The 20,048-nt window shown below is 42.5% G+C and overlaps 1 long non-coding RNA gene across 2 annotated transcripts in view; it reads left to right on the top strand.

Annotated features, from left to right (window-relative positions):
- LOC308457724 overlaps positions 1-20,048 on the top strand; it is a 144,434-nt gene that overhangs the window by 111,397 nt on the left and 12,989 nt on the right. Inside the window, exon 3 of one of the 2 annotated variants that reach the window (XR_013977083.1) lies at positions 9,776-9,910. The exons of the other annotated variant lie outside the window; for it this stretch is intronic. This is a non-coding gene — a long non-coding RNA (uncharacterized lncRNA). Of the gene's footprint in view, positions 1-9,775; positions 9,911-20,048 lie in introns of those variants that run through there. 2 annotated transcript variants of the gene reach the window in all.

Below are 20,048 nucleotides of genomic sequence, written 5' to 3'. Positions count from 1 at the left end.
CTGTGCAATATCATTGAAAGTTTGCCCATCCATTGCAATTAGCCTTTCCTTTTCCCAAAGAAAGATGCATGGAGATACTGTGAAATTTCCCTTTGGCCCTGTATATGCCAGTGTATATACCATTTTGTGGAGAGAGAGAGAGAGAGAGAGAGAGAGAGAGAGAGAGATGTTTAAGTGATGTGATCACACCAAACATGAATCTATGCTGAGACAGACCATTGGTTTCTGTACTGTGTTTGGTTACCTGGGTTTCATTCATTGTGAAGATGCTATTATTGAACCTGAAATCTTATGCAGACCAGGCATGTGCTCTATTGCTGACAGGTTGTCCTTTTGTGGTGTATGCAACAGACTCTGCTGAACTTGCATTTGCCCCACTACAACTTAGTTGACTTCCCACACTGAGTCAGCACCCTCCACTTTTTCAACACCATTTGGGTTGTGCTTCCCATTCACTGCTCCTTTCACTTTGTGCTCTTTGGTTCTGTGAATGCCTGTGTTAGAGTGGGACCCCATGCACATCATGTCAACATATAGCAAATACTATTGCTTCTTTGTAGCTCATAGAAATAAAGCCCAGGGGTGGAGCTACATTTGGGGGGCCCTGAAGCTTGAACTATTATGGGGGGGGGGCTTCGTAAGCAGCAACAAGGTCTGGGTAACCAATGTTACCTTCTTCAGTGGGGTTGTTCCATGACAGATCAGCACATTTAAAAAAAAAAATCAACTACTACATCTCAGTTTTTGATTAAAATTGCTGTACTGGATTATCTAACATGTCGAAGTCCCTGGTGTGAATAAACATTTCCTAGGCCTTATAGTTTTCAAGTTATTGAGGGGTGGGTATCAATTAGGGAAATGTTATATACATGCATGAATAAAGTCGCTTCCGGGGTCCCTCTGGGATTAGGGGCCTTGAAGCTCAGTGGTGTAGATCCACCACTGAGAAAGGCTATGAGCCTTGGTGCTTGGAATGCATGGCTGTAGCTAAAGTGGTTATGGTTAACACCTACAGGCCATGTTCTTGGTTGCCATAGTTGTAATCTATAGGTTATGAACTTTGACACACAGTTATCAGTTAATATTCAGCAAATGCTCATGTTTTGTGGTCACAGTGTTGCATTGTTGTAGCGAGGTCCTTGAAATTGTTCATACATGTAAAGGTAAAGGGACCCCTGACCATTTGGTCCAGTCGTGACTGACTGGGGTTGTGGCGCTCATCTCGCTTTATTGGCCGAGGGAGCCAGTGTACAGCTTCTGGGTCATGTGGCCAGCATGACTAAGCTGCTTCATTTATCTACTTGCACTTTGACGTGCTTTCGAACTGCTAGGTGGGCAGGAGCTGGGACCGAACAACGGGAGCTCACCCCGTTGCAGGGATTCTAACCGCCGACCTTCTGATTGGCAAGTCCTAGGCTCTGTGGTTTAACCCACAGCGCCACCTGCGTCCCTTTTGTTCATACACATAGGGCTGTGCATATGCCCCACTCCTCTGTTTGGCCCCTCTCAGTACCACCTCCCCATTTTTCTTGTCTGTATGAGGCTTTTTAGTGCAATGTCTGGCAACTTTGGTACATAATAGCTCCATTTCTCCATAACATCTGAGTCAAGAGAGATTGGGTATGGATCCACTTGTGGAATAGATGAAGGCTCAAAAACTCAGCTTGAACCCTGTAGATGGGTGGTTTCTGTGTGCAGGAGATTTGCCTGTGTTGGCAGAGTTGTGGGAGTTGGAAGATACAACCCCTAGGTTATGCCGAGATAAATTTGTTACATCTTTTAGTTATTCTTTGTTTTAATCCTATGACACTTGCTTTGAAGTAAGCCCTATTGAATAATGTGAGGCTCACTTCTACAGAAGAATGCATAGGACTGATCTGTTAGTCTTGCAGCAATGCTCTGGTCAAATTTCAGCATGGCAGATGCAACAGGTGTGTTTTTCCCACTTCTGCATCACTGTGTTATAAAAGCTTCACCTGCTGAATATTTACATGAACAGGAGCCTGGCCAGTTGCTTCAATCTTATCTGCTTTTTGCTGTGCACTTTGCTATATATGAATCATAGAATCGTAGAATTGTAGGGTTGGAAGGGACCACGAGGGTGATCTAGACGAAACCCCTGCTATGCAGGAATCTTTTGCCCAACATGGCACTCAAACTCACTACCCTGAGTTTAAGAGTCACATTCTCTACCAACTGAGCTATCCCAAAGTATAACAGCTTCAGAGTAAGGACTGAAGGTTTCACCAACTTGTGAAAGAATAACAAAATGACATATTGGGACAAAGGGAGATGGGCTCGATCCTAACGCCATTTGTTTATGTGCTTTTGAATTCTGTAGAATTTACTTTTGCAAACACAGGTATTTAGACCAAATAATTATGCCAAAAGTTTGGTGGCCACTGCAAATGCAAAGTGCATCAAAGCTAATAATTCTTCATTGTTTGCAATACTACTAGACGTGCCCTCCGTTTGATGAGTTTAGCTTATATACAGAACCAATTCACCTTGAAGACTGGCAAAACGGTCATATCAGCCGCGGAAAGTAGAACTGAAAGATGTGCTTTATCTGTGTTGTCCTTTGTAATTATGCTGCTGAATAAGAGAAGTATTATCACACCAGGGTCAGTGCCAGAGGATTACCCAAAGTTTTTTAAATGGGATGCTAAAGTGGTACAAACAGGTGCACAGACAAAGAGCAAAAGGGAGAAGAGGGGGGGAATGAGCGAAAGAAAGCCCTTCCACTTTCAACCACACAGTAAAATTAATGGTTTCTGTAAATGAATGGCATGGTTAGATTACCATTGAACTTGTAAAATTAGAGGAAGGAGTCAGATTCTTCATTACACTCCTATTTTAATTTAAGCAAAAGCGGCCAACCTTAATTGTGCTTTACCTCAAAAAAAATCTTTTCACTGGCATAATTTTGCAGCAGGCAAAGTGACTCCTTCAAATAATGGTGCTTTCTTAAATCTGTTTGTTCCCTTTTCAAACTGTATCCTGCTTGCTGGGAGTACTCTTTGAATTAACCACGTGTGCAGAGAGAAAAGAGAACCAGTACGGTGGGGATTTCTAATACGTGATTTGAGCGGGCTGGGGTGGGAGAGAAAACTTTTTTTAAAAAAGAAAATTAAGAGTGTAGTAGTATATACTCAAGCATGGTCTTAATTTTCTTAATTTATTTCATCCTTTTTGGGAGAGGGCGACAAGTTTCTAAAACATTGCTCCCTTCCATTAACAACTTAAGAATACTAAATTCATACATCTACGTGATAGAGATTTAAACTATGGAACTGATGCTACAGAGTAGACTTTTAGACATCTAGCAAGCATTATACGAGTCCAGTCAGAGAGAGTGGGGAGGACATGCTTTTATACTTGTTGGCTCAGAAGCAGTTCAATTGCACTCTCTAACAGTGGTGCAGTTTGGTAGTTTCTAGATTCCAGTCTTCAATTCTGGCCTTATGGGCCCCCTCTTTAGATAATCACATTTCCACATTGCTTCACTTGAAAATATGGTAAGCCAAGCCTTGTTGTGTTTGAAGGCCTGTGGTGGCTAAGTGCAAAGGGCTACAACTGCTGCCCACCTGAGAAATAGGTGAGTGGCCATTTCTACCTCATCCCTCTCAGTTTGAAATCCTGTATCTCCAGCACAACCTCATCTCTCATCAGTGAGGCAGCAAGTTCCATGTCTGTTGAAGATCAGCGACAAAACCATTTCTCACTTTGTTTTCTTGAATGCAAAATGGCTCTTTCAAAAGTATCGTTTCCACTTGGTGTAGCGTTCCTCAAAACTTGTCAAGCACAATATCACATTTGGATCCCACCTCCCACAGTTAGTGAAAAGGCATTAAACAAATCACCGGCTCGGAGCCCTGCAAGATTCAATAAAAGGGCTACCTTCCTTTTATCAATCTTCTTCACAGCTCTACTAGCTTCCATGACCAGGTCAAACTGCTGCTTAAATCTCCAACTGTCAGCAGCATGGCTGGTAAGATCTATCACATCTGGGACTCTAAGCTGTTCCATCTTTCTTCTTCCCAGTCTTTCAGGCTTCACAATAACCCTGTGGATCACTACCGCACTCCTTGTACTATGTGTTTCCCCCTGTATTGGCGAAGAAAGATGGAAACTTGTATGCTAACAACAAATGTTTTATCTTGTTTTAACATAGAAGCATAGCTGTCAACGTTTCCCTTTTTTTAGGGGAAATTCCCTTATTCTGAATAGGATTTCTCACAAGAAAAGGGAAAAGTTGACAGCTATGCATAGGAGACCTTCATCATAATGAAGCTTCTGCTATTTCCCTTTCTACTCTGGCCACAACACTTTGCTCCTTGTTCTTTCTTAGCTAGCTCTTAAAGGAACCTTACTCTCAAACGCCTTGCCACCATATAACACCGTTTCACTTCACATTTTAACTATGTCATTCATTATGAGTGTTTATGTTTTAATGCTTGTGCAATTGACATTTATACTTGCAAACCACTTGTAAATGAAATCATCATCATCATCATCATTCAAGGGAGCAAGTAAGGGTGCTCTGGGATTTCCTGATGCAACCCTATGATACAACTGACAGTCATAGGGAAGTTCCAGGAGCATCACAATTGCCCAGAAGCCATCCTTGCATCCTTGAAGTCCTAACTAGCTGAACAGAAGGCAGAGTAGGTCACTAGGAAGCAATATTATTAGATGGGCTGTCCCACAGTTGCAAGAAGGATGTTTTCTCACTGCAAATAGGAACTGATTAAGAAAAAGAAATCCTGTGATCCAGGGGTGGGGTGGGGGACATGTGATCCAGATATCAGAGCTTTGGAATACACAGGTTTAGAAAAGGCTTGCATACTTACACACACTAAATGAATATACACACAATTTAAAAAATAAACAATTTGCCGTGGATCTCTGTTTGAAAATATAGTTCCAGAGTTGAGCTGTGCCCGGTCCTAATTAGAGACAGTGCCAGAGTTATCAATAAGATATATTTTAATCCATATCAGCGACAAGCTTGTCCCCCTGCCGTGCTGGTTTCCTCACAGGGGGAAAACGGGTGACCTCAGCCTTAACCTGGAATGACCAGCTTTTTCATGGGTGAAAGGTCAGATGAAACTCTAGCTATGCTTGACCCTACTTAGCCATGAGATCTTGCACTCTCTTCAGTGTAACAGCCTCATCCATTTCAGTTCCCTGCCGACATACAAAACTGGATCTTGGTAGGGGAGCTGAGAGATGGGGTAATGTGCAACCAGGCATGATCTCCATTTGCCTGTTGCTGTAAGTCTTCACATAGCCAGAACTGAGAGTTGGTTTTCAGAATGGTACACCTCTCATTCTGAAAGGATTAGGTTTTGTGTGTGGCCCGTTTTAGCACATTGAGGGTGGATTTGCATGATTTATCTTGATCATATTTTCATCCTACCCCCATTTTCTTTTTTGAGAATCCAGGCTATATATATATATGGGTTACTCCTATTTTACCCTTACAACAATGCTGTAAGTTTATTTATTTGGAGGATCTGTGTCTCATTTTGGTTGCAAGAGCCCTGAACATTAGGTTTCATCCATGTTCATAGTCTTGGCTCTAATAATTGAAGAATGTGGGCCTACTTTTATTATTTATAATTATTAGTCACTTACTAACTGAGTGCTCTGGGTGATGTACAGCAATTTAATCACAAAATTGAAGCACAAATCAAAGAATACAATACAATAGCAAATCAGATAAAATACATCAACATCAAAAACTTCAAATATATGAAAAGGGTTGCAATAAACTCATGGGGTTTATAAGGGGTACAATAAACTCATAAAACTTTATATATTTATTCATATACCATCCTTCAGTAAATAAAGTCCCTTAGAAGGTAGCAGAAATGTATAACCGAAACAACCTACAACAGCCATATATAAATACATAATTTTAAATTTTTAAATATCATAGCCAGCACATTTAAACAACAGTCAGCCTTGTAAGACCATAAAACACAGTATAATCTGAAATACTCTGCACCACAAATTTACATACTCCAATTAAAATCCTTCCACGAAAGTGTCAGAAAATAGGAAAAGCTTGCTACAATTTATGCACAGATGATACACAGATGAGACTTTTTTTGTATTGGATCAGATTGTTGTTACATGTGTGATCTTGGCTGTCTATGTTGTTTCTTCAGCTTGTAAACCGCCTTGTGTTTAGTAATATACAAATTAAAAGTGAAATGAAATGTTTTCAAAGCAAAGCCCACTTAGAATCTTGTAGGGATTGGATCTCTGAAACCACATCCAGATATGTCTGTTGCTGGTCTACCAGCTAAACATGGTAAAAAGCACTGCATGTCAGAGATGCTACCTGTGTCTAATGACAGTGACGGATTCAAGAGTACCCCCAAAATGGAACCCTCCCCAGACAGGGAAGGTGCCTGCTGATTCTGTCTTTGTCTTGTCTGGGCTAAGCCTCCATTTGTTGGTCTTCGGCTGACTACAAATATAGGGCTGATATTTTGACACTGTCCAAATATTTACAATGTTGCAATTTCCTTGTCATGCCAATAAAAAAATAAAGTAGAAGAATGTGGAAACCAGGCTTCAATCAGGTGGCATGTTCAGCTTTCATTTAGGACTTTCTAAGACTGGCAAATTTGTCTCTTTCCCAAAATTCTTGATTATTTTTATATTACTATCCCATCTTTCCTCCACAAAGCTCCAAGTGGGGCTCCCCACTTTTATCTTCACAACAACCCTATGAAGTAAATGAGGCTGGCTAGCCCAAGGTCACCCAGTGAGCTTCTTGGCCAACTGTGTCCCCTGTGTCCCAGGGCCTAGTCCAGCACTCTTACCTGCTACATCTCATTTGACGTAGATAAGATCGCCTTTAAATGTGGACTTCCCCATCCTTACACACTCCCAAGGGTCCCAGGAATAATCATGTTTACCTTCCTTCATACTCTTCCCCTCTTTTCTCCACTGCTTTACAACTTAGCCAGAGCGGGCAAAGTCTGCTTGTGGTTAAAAAGGTAAAGGGACCCCTGACCATTAGGTCCTGTTGTGACCGACTCTGGGGTTGCAGCACTCATCTCGCTTTATTGGCCAAGGGAGCCGGCGTACAGCTTCTGGGTCATGTGGCCAGCATGACTAAGCCGCTTCTGGCGAACCAGAGCAGTGCACGGAAACGCCGTTTACCTTCCCGCCAGAGCTGTACCTATTTGTCTACTTGCACTTTGATATGCTTTTGAACTGCTAGGTTGGCAGGAACTTGGACCGAGCAACGGGAGCTCACCCTGTCGCAGGGATTCGAAACACCAACCTTCTGATTGGCAAGTCCTAGGCTCTGTGGTTTAACCCACAGCGCCACCCGCGTCCCTGCTTGTGGTTACTACATGGTTACTACAGGTAACCACCTGCTTGTGGTTACTACATGGTTATTACATGGTGAGGAGATAAGGAGGATGTGGAGAGAACATTTAGGAGGTGATGGATAGTCCCATGCATTAGGAAAGCCTATGAGTGGGGCCTAGCAATTGCTCTTGAGATTATGGCTTGGCCTATCCCTCCCTCCCCAGCAGATCTCCACAGCACTAACGGCTCTTAGGAGCCTGGCATCCCAGCTTTAGGACTGGAGGTCTCCATGCCAACTGCCTGCATTCCTGGTCAGCTCTTGGATCCCCCTTTTCAACTCCAGAGCCAAAGGAGATAGTGAACCGGGGGGGGGGGGGGAGCTTTAGGGACACCAGTGGAGAGTCTGGCTAGCAGCATGGAAGGCTAGTCGGGTGGAGGGAGAAGCATGTGGAAGCAATTGCTCAGATCAGGGCCCAGCTGAAGAGCCAGAAAAGGGTGGAATCTCCAGGTCTTCTATAAACACTCATTCTGAGCTGAAGCAAGAGTGGGAACTTCAGGTCTACCTGAGCTAGGGAAATAGACTGATTTCTCCAGTTCTCCTCAACCCTACCCAATGTTAGATTAAGGTGGTTGGGGGCCCTGATGCATTTCCCCAAATAGGGACCCCTTCCTCCAAAAAGGAACACAATAAATAAGGTCCCACAAAGAGACTAACCAATTTATTGTGGCATAAGCTTATGAGGGCTACAAAAAAAAATGCTCTGAGCCTGTGGAATTTCACAACTCTTAGCAGAACACAAACTAAAACATTTTTTGTCAACACACACATACACACACACACACACACACAAACACACACACACACACACACACACACACACACACACACTAATATATATTAATATATATTACTCTAAGGATGTGTGCTTAAGTCATCATTGCTTTTGCTCACTTCCTGCCTTGGGCTAGTCACCAACTCACTGCATATGGCTGTTGTGACAATATAAAAATATATAAAAATGAAGTCTAAAATGATTACAAAAGGGGACTTAGGGTGCTATTAAACTGGGTTTTATTCAGAGTAGCCCCAGTGAAATAAATGAACATGACTAAGTGAGGCCCATTAATTTCAATGGGTCTACTCTGAGTAAACCTTACTTGAATACCACCCATTGAGCTTGTATCATAGGCATCAAATTCTGGTTCCTTAACCAGAGTGTTGCATCTTTATACAGTAAATGGACATATTTTCCTGCACTCCTCCTGACCATATATAATACAGCTCCAAGGCTTCAACCAAACTTAATCTAGTCCAATTACGGCATGTTTTAGATTTATAAATCCCTCTTGTGTTAAATTGATCTTACTCCCAGATTAGCTTGCCCTGGGGATTGATTCTTAAGGAGTTAGTCTCAGCCTGTAGTCACTGGGGGATTGTGGAAAGTGGTGTGATCTGCTTTCATTTTTTAAATGGATCAATTATTTACTGTTTTACTTTTACAAGTAAAAGTGTTTCTCTTAAGTGCTGAATAAAACAAATAAAAGCTACTCCCACTTTCCAGTGTTCTTCTCCAACAGAAAAAAATCACTGAGATAATCAATTGGATTTTTAAATAAAATTTGCATTTTGTTAATAAAAATTGAATTGTGTTAAAATTATTTGATTTTATATTTCTCTTTTATAAAATATGCCTCTGAATGCCAGTTGTCTGGATTGAGTTCAGGCATAAGTAGAAATATTTGTGGCGTTTGGGATTTTGCTCCCATCTTGGCTTCCCACCCTCCACAATGGCCTGAATAAAAAAGCAAAAGGTGGGCATCTATATCAGCTGCAATTGAGATCCAGTACATATGCAGGACTTCTCATTTTTTTAAAAAATAAATTGCAGTCTCCTTAGCTGACAGTAAGATAATATGCTTGTACAACGAGAGATGTTGGAGCCACTTAATTGTGTTGTGTTGATCATTCCAGAGTGAAAGCAGTTAAATCAATATTTTTATTGCATTACTGGAAGCTCTAGTTGTGAGATATTAGATTACTGATAGCTGACACGGAAATTCAGAGGCATGTAACTGAATCAAACAAATGTTATTTGCACAATATAGGGGCAGTTAATAGCTGCCAATTGAGGTGATTTGTTTCTAATTATTATGACAGGTGTTATATATCAATCAGAGCCACATAATATTAAAATGATACAGACTCACCAGGGTGCTCAGTCAAAAGCACTTTGCAAACAGCTATGTCATGGTGTACTCTAGTGAACTCATTATATCTATTTAACCACACATTCTTGCGATGCGGAGCTTCTCTGACTTTCTCCCTTCTCCTACAGAACTGCAAAAAACCTGCACTGAAAGAGGTGTCTTATTGTTTCAAGTCAATATGGGCTTCCTCACTGGTGTGACTTTTATCTCTCCTTCTTTTCTTTCCCAGTTACCGGAACTAGTCCTCCAACATAAGAAAAGCTCTCCTAGATCAGGAGAAGGGTCCATCTGGTCTAACATCCTGACTCCAGTCAACAGATGCAAGACCAGCATCTTACGTCCTCAGACAATCAGCTGCTAGGCCCAAGTGACCCAGCTGATGCTGTCCTTTGACCAATGCAGTAGATATTATATATGATTTATAATTGCCTTATTTTTATTTCAATTACTACTATTATATAATAATATATAAGAAGGTAATTCTTTTAGCAAAATATTGGAATTATTTGCACTTTGAAGGGAAACATGGGTTTTGTTTTTTGTTTTAAAAACATTTAACATGCTTATTCATTAGACCAGCCTTGAAAATGGTCATTGAAATGTTTTCCTTCTTGAAATAATAATAATAATAATAATAATAATAATAATAATAATAATAATAATAATTTATTTATACCCCCTCCATCTGGCTGGGTTTCCCCAGCCACTCTGGACGGCTCCCAACAGAATTAAAAGCACAATAAAACATCAAACATTAAAAACTTCCCTAAACAGGACTGCCTTCAGATGTCTACTAAAAGTCAGATAGTTGTTTATTTCCTTGACATCTGATAGGAGGGCGTTCCACAGGGCGGGTGCCACTACCGAGAAGGCCCTCTGTCTGGTTCCCTGTAACTTCATTTCTCATAGTGAGGGAACCGCCAGAAGGCCCTCGGAGCTGGACCTCATTGTCTGGGCTGAACGATGGGGGTGGAGACTCTCCTTCAGGTATACTAAGCTGAGGCCATTTAGGGCTTTAAAGGTCAGCACCAAATACTTTTTTTGTGTTTTACGTCCATGCTTCAATTTTAAAACCTATTGAACTTAATATGATGCACAGTGAGAAAATTTCCCCTCTAGTCTTCTAACAATGGACAATGAGAAATTAAGACACATTTTTGAAAAAAGAAAAAAAAATCCATCCACAATCCACCTCAACACTATGTGTCTTTTAAATTCCACTGAGCACAAATCTCAGCTGTGCCTTTCAAAATGATATGTGTGACCTTGTAGAAAGCCCAGTGAAACCCATGGAAATGTTCCTATTGATGTGAATGGGAGCTAGGCTCCTCCCTGAGCCCCAAATTACAGGTGTATAAGACCTGCTGAGGACACTTAAAGTTCAGACTTAAAGTTCAACAACCGTATACTAAGGAGAAGCCAAAGACGGCCGCCTTGGGCGATCAAATATTGATCTATTGACACAACCCCCAGTCGTGTTGTACTGTGGCTCGTTTATCAGTCTTTACTCAGGAGACACCTAAAGCTGAACTCACTTGGAACCTGAATTATATCTCTTCCTGAAGGCAGGTGGCTCGTCTGTGGTAAGGCATGGATTACAGCTTCTGCAGAGAGTGTCGGAAATTTTGTAGTGCACCTGCTTTGTCCTATCAAGCGTGTAGATTAAAAAAAAAAAAACTTTAGTGCCCTTCCTGGCACTGCCACCATTCTTTCAAAAACAAACACTCAGGCTGAGCTGTTAAATAAAATATAAAATAAGAGTTGCCACCACCCTTTATGGAGCCTGATTGAACTCCACACAGTCCTGTAAGTGAATAGGAAAGATTAGAGATCAATTTCCATACAGGTGTTGTAAGCTCGCTTTAAAAAAACAAACAAAAAACTTACTACAACGTTGAGTTGAATGCTGAATGCCTGTGTGTAGGTTCATTTTTCCAAAAGTGCTTAAGGTGGCATTACCTTACACTGCACATTCAAAGGTGATTTTCACTCACCTGCCTAGTATTTCTAAGATGAAAGATTTTGTTAACCCTTATCAGAACAGTCAGAGGGGAAGGGGGTTTGAGAGAAGCAGAATATCAGTCTCTTGATGCAAAATTATTTCTGAATACTTTGAAACTTGGAAAAAATAGACAGAATGACCATTTCCAGGAAGTAGGGGAACTTTGGACCATATAATCATTTCCCCACCCACCCAGCAATCAGGTGTGTTTTTTCTACCAACTTGAGATTGTGGTTCTGACTGCTAAGTTGGACTCCAGTCAACTATGGTCCAGAGACCAGTGGCTGTATTGATGAGAGTCAATATACAGTGGTACCTTGGGTTAAGAACTTAATTCGTTCTGGAGGTCTGGTCTTAACGTGAAACTGTTCTTAACCTGAGGTACCACTTTAGCTAATGGGGCCTCCCGCTGCCGCCGTGCCGCTGGAGCACGATTTCTGTTCTCATCCTGAAGCAAAGTTCTTAACCCGAGGTACTATTTCTGGGTTAACGGAGTCTGTAACCTGAAGCGTCTGTAACCTGAAGCGTATGTAACCCGAGGTACCACTGTAGTGACTGCAATTGATTAGCAGAGATGGAAGTTGAATCTGGGACAATCTGTGTGCAGAGTACATGCTCTGCCATTGAGCTATGCTCACATCCTAAACACTAGTGGGATGTCTTTGGGGAGTGAGCATAGCTGTACACACAGATTATCCCAGTTTCAACTTCAATCCCTGGCGTCTCCTGTTTTTTGTTTTTTATTTTAAGGAAGGTGTTTGATTTTTGGTAAACATGGAAATCATAACTAGAATTTTGTACCCAGAAGAGTTTATTTTAAATAATGCAATATTTTTTAAATTGAATATGAAAAATGTGATTATTAGTTCATAGCTGTCAACATTTCCCTTTTTTTAAGGGATATTCCCTTCTTCCGAATAGGATTCCTTGCAAGAGAAGGGAAAAGTTGACAGCTATGTTATTAGTTCCCATCTTGAAAATGATTCAACATCCTATGACACACATACCATTTATTATATTTGTATTTGTAAATTGTCTTCTGTATGCGGTTGGGTTTCCCCCCGTAAGATGGTAGGATGGCTTTGTTAAGTATAATAATAAATAAACAGCTATTTTTTAATTAAAAAAGATCAGGTATCAGATGATGTGAAAGACCCCTTCATGAGCCTTAGAGAGCTGCCTCCAGTCAATGTTAGCCTGACCTGGTACAAGGTAGCTTCTTTTGTTTATAGTCAGTTGCAGATGTGGGCAAATTCTGTAGTCGCAGAGAGGAAGAAAGAAAGAAAAATGTGGATCCAGGCAATGTATTAGGGATAGCCAAGAGCCAGCCCTCCTAAGCACTAATGATTCCCCATAGCAGCAGAGAATGGGGAAGAAGGCAACAGCCACGATTGGAGCAGTCCTTCCTTCTCCCTAGTCCACCACCCACTACCCTGCTTGTAGTGAAAAATGCTTATCTCTGCTGCACTATATAAAGGGATAGGTCACTCGGCCTACAATTTGTCACTTGCTCTTTCTTTACCCAAAGGAAGGCAAAGAACACATGAGGATGCTGTTTGCAAAGCAGATTTCAAGTGGGAAATGTATCCGGCCCTGAAAGGGAAGCATTTGTAGAAGGGGTGTGATGGAGTACCCAATAATGTGCATTGATACCTCTCGCTCACATGTGCCTGCATGCGTGCGTGTGTGCATGCGTGTGCATGCGTGCGCACCCCCCCATCAGGAATCCGCCTGCACAGATGGAGAAAATCTTAAGTCAATTTCACTAATGTTTGCTTTCAAAGGGGGAATTGTGCAGAGTAGCACTGGACCATATGGTAGAATTTTTTTAAGCATTGTTGAAATGGCACACACAGAGCCTTTTAAGTTTCACTTGGTTTCTCCAGACTCACTGTGGAGAGGAGGAGGGGGACACTTGTCAATTTCACCAGTTTTTATTTGATAAGGCCATTGGTGGTGGACAGGGCAGTTTTGCTAAGGCTGAAGAGGTGGGAGCTCCACATCAGAAACAGAGTTGTCTCTGAAAATTATAATCATAACCCAGTTTTGAATATACTGTACGCTTGACTAGCTCATTATTCGCCATTTGTTTATTATTAGATTTATTTTCATTTTCATTTGAATCATCATGTAGAAATACAGAAATAAGTAATGCAGAATAAATGATACAAGAAGAATACAGAGTATCCAATGCTGCTACTTCTTCTAAATGTTTTAAAGTCAAGTTCAGTATAAATAGTGGCTGCTCAGACTATTACTAATAAAAAGTAAGGTGGCACCACATCTTGAATCTTATCATTCCAATAATTTACAAAGTATCACTGTATTACAAGCATTCAGGTAGGTAGCCGTGTTGGTCTGACGCAGTCGAAATAAACAAATAGTCTAGTAGCACCTTGGAGACCAACTAAGTTTGTTCTGGGTATAAGCTTTCGTGTGCATGCACACTTCTTCAGATACCTTCAGGTATCATGCATGCCCACAAAAGCTTATACCCAGAACAAACTTAGCTGGTCTCTAAGGTGCTACTAGACAATTTTTTTGTATTACAAGCAATCTCTGACTGTGGAATACAGTTGCATATGATTGTGCTTAGGCTGTTTTCCCAACCTGTCCCATCACATTCCCTCTCTTCCTCTTTTTGGCCATGGTCCTCTGGCACAATTGGCTGCGAAGCATTGCTGTACCAGTACAGCATCCTGGGTACTTAGCCTTATCTGTACAATACCATAATTTATTATGTGCACTGGTCAAGGATCTTTGTATTATACCCAATGTTAGTCTTGCAAAGCAAACAATAATCCTTCCCCCTCTTTTTAAGACCAAGACTCAAACTACCTCCTCTAGAATGCTGTTTTCAAAGCCATTCAGGTGATTCTTCAGTCAGACAAGTGGCATGGGAAGTTTCCTTAGCCCAAAGCAGTCTGGTGTCCATTCCACTAACGTTTGATGAGGCTGTTATGGAACCACCTGAGTGTTATTTGGTCAAGCATTTTCTCTTTTTGAAAAGCACTTTCCATATTGTATGAAGTTTCTCTCTCTCCCTTTCTGAAATTAGAGTACCAAAAGAAAAAAGGACTGTGTCCAGTGCTGTCTATGGTACTGAAATTTTCATTCCTTAGACTCTATGTGTTTAATAAGGAAGAAGTTTTTCAGACTAGTGATATTGGAAAGACAAAGTTGAAGGAAACGGAGAGGGGAGGTTGGGGAACTAAATGAGAATGTGAAAAAACAAACAAACCACTGTTCCTGACAGAGGAAGGTCCCTAACTGAGTCATAGTGTCTGCCTTGCAAGCAGAAGGTCCCAAGGTAGTGCTGGGAGAGACTCCTGCCTGGAACCCTGGACTGCTGCAGCCAGTAAGCAAAGAGAATAGTGAGCCAGATGGACCAATTGTGTGACTCGGTATAAGGCAGCTTCCTATGTTCCCATGACATTGTGTCTTGTGACCATTAATAACAGTGCAATCAAGAAGAGATGGACTGGCCATGTGTACGTTGGCTTCAGTCTAGTTCTCGTCATATGGAGTTGTTGTGTTGTTTAGTCGTTTAGTTGTGTCTGACTCTTTGTGACCCCATGGACCAGAGCACGCCAGGCACTCCTGTCTTCCACTGCCTCCCACAGTTTGGCCAAACTCATGCTGGTAGCTTCAAGAACACTGTCTAACCATCTCGTCCTCTGTCGTCCCCTTCTCCTTGTGCCCTCCATCTTTCCCAACATCAGGGTCTTTTCCAGGGAGTCTTCTCTTCTCATGAGGTGGCCAAAGTATTGGAGCCTCAGCTTCAGGATCTGTCCTTCCAGTGAGCACTTAGGGCTGATTTCCTTAAGAATGGAGAGGTTTGATCTTCTTGCAGTTCATGGGACTCTCAAGAGTCTCTTCCAGCACCATAATTAAAAAGAAAAATTCTTCGGAGATCATCCTTTATGGTCCAGCTCTCACTTCCATACATCACTACTGGGAAAACCATAGCTTTAACTATACGGACCTTTGTTGGCAAGGTGATGTCTCTGCTTTTTAAGATGCTCATATGGAGTTAGTCACATTCAAAAATGAGTGATCCCAGCTTGAGTTAAATAGCCCCCAACACATTAAAAGACACATCCAGCGAAGTCAGTGGAGGGACATAGAAAACTACCTTATACATTCAGATTATTGGCCCATCTAGCTCAATATTGTCTACTCTGACTGGTAGTGACTCAAGGCTTCAAGCAGGAATTTCACCTTGCACTACCTGGTGACACTAAGGACTATGCCTGGGATCTTTTGCATGCAAGGCAGATGCTCTGCCATTGAGCTGTGGTCCTTCCCAAGCTTAGATCGGGATTATCATGCGGCTGCCAATGCACATTGAGATGCATGCATAGAAGCCATCTTCCAAGCAAAGGATCCTTCTTGCTGGAATGAGGCAATACAATTGAAAACCTGAGGCCAAGCATGCACGTGCGCAGCCATTGCCATTATTTAGAACAAAATAGTATAATGTAATGCAAGGGACTCATCCTTCTGGAGCTTACATGGCCAGACACCACCAACTGTATCCACTTCAGATAATTGAGGAAGTAGCAACTCCTGATTTAGCTAGTTCTGTGTGTGTGACATTTTTTGTTTGTGTGGTCAATCATATTTTGTTTACTCTTTTATTCCTCCACAACCTAAGAGCTAGAAAGGAAATGCAAAAAGCCCACTAAAACATAATGAAAAGTCGTAACATTTAAAGTGCTAAAAACACATCAACATCCTAACTTTACTGGATTAATCCCAGTCCTCCAAAGACAGATCAATGGAAAGGTATTGGCAGTGCTTCCTAAAAATACTGAAATGCTACCGGGAAAGGCCATAGTTCAGTGGTAGGTCATATGACAAAGCTGGATCAAGAGGTATCCTCAGACTACATACCTGCTCCAGAACCCCATCCAGAACAGGCACTTGACCTTTCTCTCGGACACAGCTTCCATGTTTGGAAGCAATATACCTCTGTATTCTAGATTCTGCGGGCACTGTGATGTAGCCATCACCTTCGTGTCTTGCTTGTGAATTTTCCACACACATCTGGTGGTCTCCTGTAACAATCCATGGAAGCAAGTCTCATGTTCTTAATAAAAGGTTGCGTGAGGAGCCCTTTTGAAGAACAATTTTGTATGCTGCTTATCCAGCCTGAAACACCCTATCCATGTTAGTAAAAAGGACCCCTGGATGGTTAAGTCCAGTCAAAGGTGACTATGGGGTTGCGGCGCTCATCTCACTTTCGGGCTGAGGGAGCCGGTGTTTGTCCACAGACAGCTTTCCAGGTCATGTGGCCAGCATGACTACACCACTTCTGGCACAACGAAACACCGTGACGGAAACCAGAGTGCACGGAAATGCCGTTTAGCTTCCCATAGCAGCAGTACCTATTTATCTACTTGCACTGGCATGCTTTCCAACTGCTAGGTTGGCAGGAGCTGGGACAGAGCAACAGGAGCTCACCCCGTCATACAGAATCAAACTGCCGACCTTCTGATCAGCAAGCCCAAGAGGCTCAGAGGTTTAGACCACAGTGCCACCCGCATCCCTTAAAAAGCACCCTATCCATGTTAGTAGCCTCTTTCCATTCAAAATAGCATTGATAGGCACAAGCCCCACCCCATGCAAGTAAACAACATTAGCATTCGTTTCTCTATTGTGGCAGTTCTGCACCCAGATACCATCATATGTGCATAGCTGGCCCTGACACATTTAGCAGCTCAGAGTCCCTTTGAAGGTTTACGTTTGGCTAATGACTTGGAAGTGGAACTTACTCCTGCCAAGTGGTGTCATGTCCAAGGTCTTGGAAGGTTGAAGACCTGTTACCTATTTCTGCAACAGAGTCCCTGCAGGAGCCCCGTCACCAGTGTCCTAGAGCCACCCAATCATCATGAAGGGGGGGGGGGCTTTTTAGCCACAGTCTGATCCAGAGCTAAGCATTTAGGAACATTGAAAACACCAGTCGTTTCAAGAGAACAATGTACGAGTTTTGTTACATACAATGGAACCTCACAGAAAATAATAATAATAATAATAATAATAATAATAATAATAATAATAATTTATTTATACCCCGTCCATCTGGCTGGGTTTTCCCAGCCACTCTGGGCGGCTTTCAAGAAAGATTAAAAATACATTAAAATGTCACACATTAAAAACTTCCCTGAACAGGGCTGCCTTCAGATGTCTTCTAAATGTCAGGTAGTTGTTTATCTCTTTGATATGTGGTGGGAGGGTGTTCCACAGGGCGGGTGCCACTACCAAGAAGGCCCTCTGCCTGGTTCCCTGTAGCTTTGCTTTCTGCAGTGAGGGAACCGCCAGAAGGCCCTCGGTGCTGGACCTCAGCGTCCGGGCAGAACGATGGGGGTGGAGACGCTCCTTCAAGTATACTGGGCCGAGGCCGCTTGGAGCACCCAGATCATTTCCCAAGCGTGTGCATAGAGCATCACAGATATAGCTGAAACACAACCCTTGGGGATCTGCATTGACTGTTGCAAAGCATCCCTAAATATTATTATTATCTGATTATAAGATGATTGTATTATCTTAGATGGGGTGTGGCTGTGAGAGGGCATGACTGTGACTATCATGAACGGGCCCTGCACTGATGAATCTGCCACTGCTCCAATTCATCAAGCAGGTCTGCTTCAGATCTCGGCCACTGACATTTATATTGAGCCAGAATAGCTGCGTTGAAGCCAAAGAAGCCTCGTTTCCCTCCCGTCTAGCTGCTCCATAGTGCTTTTCAGGAACAAGTGAGGGCCCTGGCAACGAATCCAAAGGCCCATCTTGGCATGCGTCTTTAGCTTCAGTGCGGCCTCCTGTACTTAGATGCTGTGCATTGCTATTTGTGTGTCTGCTTTCGCTATACAAATTCCAGGAGACGTCAATCTCCCTCCTTCTTTCTCTTTAGTACTTTACTAAATGAGTGTAATTTCCCCCTGCCCCTTAATGCCTCCCCACTCCCTCCAAACTCCCTCTTCATCTATGAGCAGCATCACTAATTGCTTTTTAGAGTCCCTTTTCTGCTCTCTGTTCAAAATTCACAGGGCATTCCCTGGCTCCTTTATGCTCCCGTTCTGAATCTTTTCAGCTTCTTTTACAAACTTAGCACTTTCTGGGCCTCCCTTAGTTCTTTGCAAAAAAAAGGGGGGGGGGCTTGCTTTTTTTTTTTTTTAAGCAAAAAAGCACCCACCCTCATCAAGGCCTCCTCCTTTCCCCCCCTCTCTAAAAAGCACATGCATTGTCCCACCTCCCCTTGAATGGGGGGCTTTGTGTGTGGAATTTCCGGAACACAGACCAATGCTGAAGGCTCTGTGTGAGTGGAGGGGCTTTGGGCAAGCAGCCTCCCTTAAGCCCACCCCATTACCACGGTCACTGTTTGCCCTGGACCTTCTAAAAGAACTATTGTTGCTTGTTGCCAGGTATTCCCTAGCAACATTTAAGCCAAACGGTCTCCTCTATTTATGACCCAAACTTTTCAATGGTTTCCAAAACACGTGCTTGTCAACTCAGGAGAATACGCTTCAAACAGGCACACAAAAGGGAGGGGGCATTAGCCGCTGGGCTTTCGCTTAGTTGAAATATGTGTGTTGGGAGTGTTCTTTTTCTAAAAGGAAAAAAAAAATCCTTGTCATTTACCTAGGATCTGTAGCCCAAACAATTGCAGCAAAAGCTTTGCCCCTGTTTCCCTTTTTCTCTCTAGCGCCCATCTCTTAAGTCTGGGAGCCCAGGAGGATCAGGGTGGGTTGCAATAATGGTGTGGGGATAGAACTCTTTGCTGAGCCTATATTGTGTTCTCAATATGTATTGGGGGGGGGGGGTTCCTTAAAGGAAAGAGGCTTCTTTATTGATTCAAATTGTTTTATTTCCATTAGTGTGTACCTGTTAGAGTCATGTTATCGGATGGAGAGTCAATAGATAGCCTTGTACATGCGACACATTAAGTATAGGAATTTAGAATGTGGTGGAAAAAAAGAAAGCTGGATGAATGAGGTATTTCTGGCTGCATGCCCTGCCAATGCCTTTGCTGTAAAAATAAGACAGTTGAGCTGAACTTTTGTGTATGTTGAACCCCTCCACACACAGATGCCCCCCCCCCCGGAAACCATTTGAGGGGAGGCAGAAATTTTCACCAACTATGCTGCCACCTGCTTTTTCTTTGAAATGTTGCAGTTCTTTTGTGCACCAGTCCCAGAATGCACTAGGTTTTCAGCCACTGCAGGAATTGCCCCTTCCGCTGCTTCTCTGAGGACCCCCTCTGCTGCTGCTACTGGTCCAGGAACTACTACCTCTGCAGCCAGCATAAAACTCACCACACTTGGCAGTAACCTCCTTAAATAACAGCAAGTGACACTGTGCCATTTGAAGTATATAAGACAAATGAAATCCATTGACGCTGGTTGCCTACCATAGTCGACATTAGCCCAGTTCAGACATTATTCACTCCTGTGTTGTTCAACAGATGGTGCTGAGCAGCCTGGCTCTGACATGGGAT

The sequence above is a fragment of the Podarcis pityusensis genome, assembly GCF_964106645.2.
Source record: "Podarcis pityusensis genome assembly, chromosome: 10".
Classification (NCBI taxonomy): Eukaryota; Metazoa; Chordata; class Lepidosauria; order Squamata; family Lacertidae; genus Podarcis; species Podarcis pityusensis.
Note: the sequence above shows the minus strand (reverse complement) of the source record. Positions and strands in the feature narration are given on the sequence as shown.